This window comes from Mugil cephalus, chromosome 8 (assembly GCF_022458985.1).
Source record: "Mugil cephalus isolate CIBA_MC_2020 chromosome 8, CIBA_Mcephalus_1.1, whole genome shotgun sequence".
NCBI lineage: Eukaryota > Metazoa > Chordata > Actinopteri > Mugiliformes > Mugilidae > Mugil > Mugil cephalus.
In genome coordinates, this window is record NC_061777.1 from 7,534,276 (window position 1) to 7,540,833 (window position 6,558).

The window sequence follows — 6,558 nt, forward strand, 5'->3', positions numbered from 1 at the left end:
ACACCAGGAAGTGTTGTCAACACGCTCTTCTCTCCAAACCACCGCTTTCACCACTTCTTCCACTCTTAGTGGCGCCACTGCTCAGTTTCTGAGCTGTCTCAGTTCAAAATGGATTTAAACCAGGCCCCAGGCTCTTTTCGTTTCATCCTCGTCCATTTCCAACAACATTCAAAGGGATTCAACCAACCCTGTGACGTATTCAAAATTAAGACTCCCTAGCAGAAAACCCAGGTGGAAAAGATAAACTTCTTAAATTTTTGACTTTAGAAACTTCTTAATATTTGACTTTAGCAAAGGTTTTATTTCGGCTATAGTTCACAGTACAAGGACCAACATATGCACGTTTCACTTCCCCTTTAACTTACAGCAGATTTTCTACATATAATTCTTGCAAAGGAAAACCAAAAAGCATCTGGCCTTTGACTCATAGAATTCATTCAGTAATTTAAACTGAAAAAAAAACTCTATGCTGAATATGCGCTGTCGAGCATTTTATAAATCCAGCAGTTGAACTTTAACACATTTGCAGCTTTCCTGCCTGTGAAAGTGTGCGCTTCCTCTCGCCGAGCTCCTCTCTCTGTCCGTCTCGCATAGTTATGTGAGAACTTTCTGCCACTGGATGGTTCAATTAATATACAGTAACCCGTTTCTCCTTTTACCCTCCAATCTCTCTCCCCCCCTCCCCTGCTGAGGGGAAAAATGTGTCTCATTCCAATTTAATGCATGGCCAATTCCCACCTCGACAGAGCAGTAATTAAAATCCACACGCAAAGCCCCATTCATCAGTGGAGATGACAGAGAGAGAAGCGGTGGGTGGGGGACAGGGGCCTCTATCACTGTACCCTTGAATTTAGGAATCAGAACTAGGTTGTGAAGAGCAGAAAGCAGGGACAAGTTGATCCAGACATGTGATACATTGACTGTTTTCAGTCAATCAGCTCTCAACTAATGTTTCTGAACATCGGTCACATGTTTGTGTTTGCAAACAGATTCATTATGTACATGTCTTTTAGCACGTTATATTCCTTGGAGTAATCGCAGCTCTGTTTATGCTTCCCTCTCCAATACCTGTGGTGCTCAACATCTCATTAGCATAGCACCCACCAGTTTAAGCCCCGCCCCTCATATTAGTAATTTCTCCTCTGCCTTATTATGGATCCCCCACCTTTTGCACCCCATGGCAGATTTTCTGTTTTGACAGAAGCCCTGCTGTGCTCTCTTGGCTTCATACACACACACGCACACACACACACACACACACACCACAAACACTGCATGACCGTGACCCTCACAGAGACCTGTGCATATCCACAATGTCCTTCAGGGGTGTTGGGACACCAGAGGGGCTCTGGGAGGTTGACGGGTGTGTGCGTGTCATTGTTTGCTGTCTGTGATTACGCGTGTTGCCACCCAGCAGCTGTCTGCATTTTTTATCCCGCTGTCCATCGACACATGGATGAGGCCGTGTCTGGCGCCTCGGTGACATCAGATCACTCTTGAAGTCACTTAAATCTTTTAAAAGTTGCTGGAAAATAAATAAAATAAAATAACCAACTCAAAGTGCATGCCATATCTGACATCGATTTTATTTAATAAAGAAGCAAGGCAGCTTTTCAAGAGGATTCGAGTAGTTTTTAATCCGTGCACACAACCGCCACTGTTTTCCTCTGTAACGTTTTGGTTTGAACTTGTCAAAATATTCCAACAGATTGGAAAAGAAAGCATTCTAGGATATAAAAGGAATGTCTTTCTCCACGCAGTCTCTCAAGTCCCAGTGGTGGTGGCATATGTCCAAAGCCTCTATACCCCCCTCCCCAAGCCCCCGCCTCACCCCTCCAAGTCCCAACCTTCTCTGTGTCTGCCTTTTTTTTCTCTATCCAGCAGTGGACTGCACTTGAGCTTGAATGGCCAGAGCAGGACAGGCAGCTGCCTGGGCCCTGTGCACCAGGGAGAGAAGGACAGGAGGGGAGAGAGGGAGGTGGGGGTCCACAGATTTTTAATGAGATGCACAGTGTCAATGGCCACTCTCTCTGAAGAGGGCAAGAAGAAAAGGGTGCTCTCTCTTTCTCTCCACTCCCCTCTCTCCTCTGTGCCCCTTCCTCCGGCTCCCTCTCTCTCTGTATCTCCTGCCCTCCTCCCCAGCTGGCGAGGGGGCTTTGTTAGGCGCCAGATGATACCCCAGATGCCCCAGCCCAACCGCCCCATTCAGCCACATTCACCAGCCTCCCCTCAGGTCAGAGGTCACCACCGGGCATCTGAATGGGTCTCCGTGGCAACAGTGGCCACGGCGGTTGAGAGAGAGAGTGGCAGAGGCTTTTTGTTGTTGACTGGTTGCCATGGACAGTCCTTCATTAATATAATTCAGCCTTGTGGGGAAACCAGAAGTATGAATCAAGGCAAAAAAGAAAAAAGAAAAAAAAATCTAAATGTCATTTTCAGGTTGATAGTAGTCATAATGCACCAAAGGTTTGGTGTTGTTGTTTAGTTTTTATTCAGTGTAGAAATAATTAGCAGGAGGGGGGAAAGAGGCTTAAACTGTGATTCAAAAAAAGGAGGAAAAGTATTTCAAAGAAGCCTTGCATATTTCATTCACAGTTCCTCCGCTCTGTTCATAATGCATTCTCACCAAACTGATGGGCCTTCAGACTGATGCAGCTTCAGCCCTCTGCTGGACAAACACACAACTGCATGAAACATCAGTTTTGCACCAACCAATAAAATGTGTAAAAACTTTATGTCAAAGACTCCGTAATGTCTCCATTATGTCTGCTCCTTGATTGCTCAGAAAGTTGGTGGTAGCTATAGCTTGACATCGCAAGATGTTGTCCTATTGCCTGCACCAAGTTTAAGGACTGAATTGGGTAACAAGGTCTTTCGGTACTGGATTCATATTACTTTTAAGGTATTTGTTGTGTTGTGTTGTGTTTGTAACTTTTTTAATGCTGCTGCTGCAGTTTTGGCCAGATCTCCTTTGAAAATGAGATCATTGATTTCAGTGGGACTAACTTGGTAAAATAAAGGTAAAATTAAAAAAAAAAAGTTGTCTGATTGTGCCTTTCATGTAAACGGATTTATTTAATATGTTACGTTTAATTTAATGCTAAAATGTTGCAGAAAACTGGAGAAAAATAATATTAATATAGACATCTACTGTCTAGGGAAGCCTGACTTTATTATCTAGTATATTTTGTATACATCTGAATCATAATCTTAAGTGTGAAGCAGTGTAAGCGCAGTGAGTGAAAAACCACGGACAGGTTGAGAAGAACAAAGGTTCCAACAAGGTAAGAGGTGAAAGGATGGTGAGAAGACATGAGAGGGGGAGGGATTTAAGAGGGCAACGACTGAAAAAAGCTATTTTATCTGCAAGAACAGAGGAGCTAAGTACATAAAGTGGTGGCATAATCTGTCACATAATCAAGGCTTTGGGATAAAAATGTGTTAATGTTAGAGTCAGAGGTGAGTTTGCATCCTAGACTCACTGTACAGGCTGCTAGTAGAGGTGTGGCATATCTCTCACATATGACAGTCCAAGGCCAAGCTTTGATTTATGACACATGGTCTAAAGTTTTGAGGTCATTCCAGGGTTCAAAATGAACGTAACACATCCCAGACTCTTTACATACCATAGACACCTTTCACACAAATCCTGGAATATTATGTGAAGCCTTTATGATGATTAAATGTGCAGTTTTTTTTTTTTTTTCTCTGCTCTCCCTTTGGTGCCTTGGCTCTCACTCTCCTTGCAGCCTCTGCTGGTCACGCTGTCCAAACAGATCAAAGGTCACACGATAAGGAGCGGGCGAACACTGGGGCCCATTCAGCAGCCCCGACCAATGGCGTACAGCATGCGGGCATCGAGAAGTAGAAACAAAAAGGCAGAAAGAAAGAGAAAAGGGAAGAGTTTTGGCCCCGGTGTGTGTCTTGACAAGCCCTTGGTGAGTTCTTGGGGTCTTTTCTTGAAAGCAGCCACAGAGGAGGGTTTTTTTTTTCTCTACACGTTGATTTGTTATGCTAATAGAGTATTTGTATTGGATACAGTGAAATATATCATTCAGATGGGCTGACTCTCACTGTCGGGACCAGTTTTGCTTGTCCTCTTGTGTGCTCATGCTTTTGTTTGCATGTTCAAATGTGTGTGTGTGTGTGTGTGTGTGTGTGTGTGTGTGTGTGTGTGTGTGTGTGTTTGTTGCCCACTGGCCTTTAGCTTGCAGGTAAACAGCGGCTCCACGTTGGTTAGGTCTGTATCTTCGACCGCTCCGTTAAGTCACCAGAGCATCAGATAACAGGAACGATCAACAGTGGCAACAGTGGGGAGGAGAGGCGGACCCTAACGCTGGCCTCTGGCCACATGCAAACTGCAGTGAGAACACAATGGAAAACAATTAAAGGGTGACATTTCGTTCTGAAGGAATTTAACAGCTTCTACTGTCCGATGAAAAACAACAAAATGCAGTTCTGCAGCACTCTGGTTCGGAAGCAATAAAAAAAAGCTCAGTAAAATACAGTATATACAATAAAAGCATAAAGTAGCAGGAGTCAATTATGTAATCAATTATGTAATTAGTACAGTGAAGTATAGGAGCATTTAAAAACAGTGAACAACTGTGCAGATGTGTCTATTGAGGGTAGGTGGGGGTTATTGCCTTGTGAAGGGGTTGAAGGTGTGATGGACTTGACAGTTTGAAGGTAGAAGCTGTTTATTGGTTTAATAGTTCGGGTTTGATGACCAAACGTCAGTGTTTTGAACAATCTATATCCAGGGTGGGTGGGTGTGATCCTTGGAAACATGAAATCAGACTAACACAGCGGTGAACGCAATAAACCGTCATAAAGGAAAAAATATGCATGTCTATCATCTTCACCATCTTTTGCGGGCGCGTGTGATCAGATAATGCATGTGGCAGCTTTGACATCAGCTCCTTCATTGTAAATTGTGATATCAGAGATTTAATGTATGCAGGTTGCAACACACGCCCTCATTAGACCAGCGATCCGTCACAGGAGAAGTTTAACAGGACGGGGTTCCTCCCTGCCCTAATAAACATCCACGTTTTGAGCTAAGCTACGCTAACGTCGTCTTGTAATCGTACCACGACTACAAATGAAATTGGAAAATAAATGCTTTGAGGAATAGAAATAGTTAATGTTTATAGGGCTGAATTTAGCCACTATCCCACAGGAACTCAGAACGGCAGCTACAAGGAGCAGCGCCGACTTCTGTGTGGCACTAGTTTCCTTTCTCCCACTTAAAGAAAAAAAACACATCAACGCTGCTATTTAGGGCACAGCAGCCACTATTGCTGATTAGCTCCAGCATCTCATCAATAGGCCTGACTGTCTGCTCTGGCCTTTGGACAAATAGCCCTTTCTACTCAACTTGAGTCTCTGCTGATTTAATGGCTGGAACGGTTCAGAGAAGAGTTAATTATTGCATAGCACATGGCTGGCATAGAGAACCACGGCCACACCAGTTCAAGAAGCACGAATGTGTCACAAGACGCTCTGCAGTTTAATACGTGTGATGAGCTGGCACACATGAAGCCACTGTGTGTGGTTTGTGTAGGGAGAGACACACAAACAACAACAACAAAAAAGGCTTGGAGTGTTTTCTGCTGGTAGATATGAAGGGTTTTTCCAGTTAGAAGGTCATCAGTACGCAAATGATGACCAGTATGTAACAAACAAAGACCTGACACACCAACATGCACTGCATTCCACACTGTCAGTAACTATATTTCATGTGTACACCAATCAGGCATAACATTATGACCACCGTCCTAAAACAAGTGTCTCTTGTGCTTCCAAAACAGTTGTGACTCATCAGAGAATGGGCATGGGCCTCGGTGGATCATCCCACGGATACTTCATCAGTTTGGGATGTAGTGAATTCTGAGTTTTTGTGTGTGTGTGTCCGTGTCGGGCTGCATCCTGCTGGGGACGACTGCTGCCCTCAAGGAGTGTCATTGTTACGGGGTGTGAGGCACATGTTTAAGTAACATCCGTTCTAATGCCAGGTCCAAAAGTCCTTGTCAGTGTTGTCTACATCACTTGTCGGTGGTCATAATGTTTTGTGTTTAAATCTCTCTTTCTCTTGAGCAGTAATTTTTATTCATGTAATTGTTTATGTGTCTTAAATAAAGACGGAATATCAGGAAAAGACGTGTGCCTTGAATGATGCCACTTGTTCCAGGATCTGTGGGTCAACACAAGCATTAAAGTTACATTCGTCTCTCTTTGGCCGTACTACTTCAGGCCTTGGGACCTTGAGCCAGCGTGAAACGTCCGTTCTGCTGTGTGTTTACACAAACACACACACACACACACACACAAACGTCTTCAATTTGAAACTCTGGGATTAGATCAGTATACTTGCGTCACCACAGGGAGTAGCCATGACAGTCGGTGATCTGGTCTCATCAAAAATACATCAAGATGTTTCCCCTGCGGTCATCTGTATGCAATGAAATATTAACCAAAAACAGTGTTGAGAATACACCTACAGGCGGCCACGGGCACACTTTCCCTTTAATTAAATAGGCTTTCGGTTAAAACGGA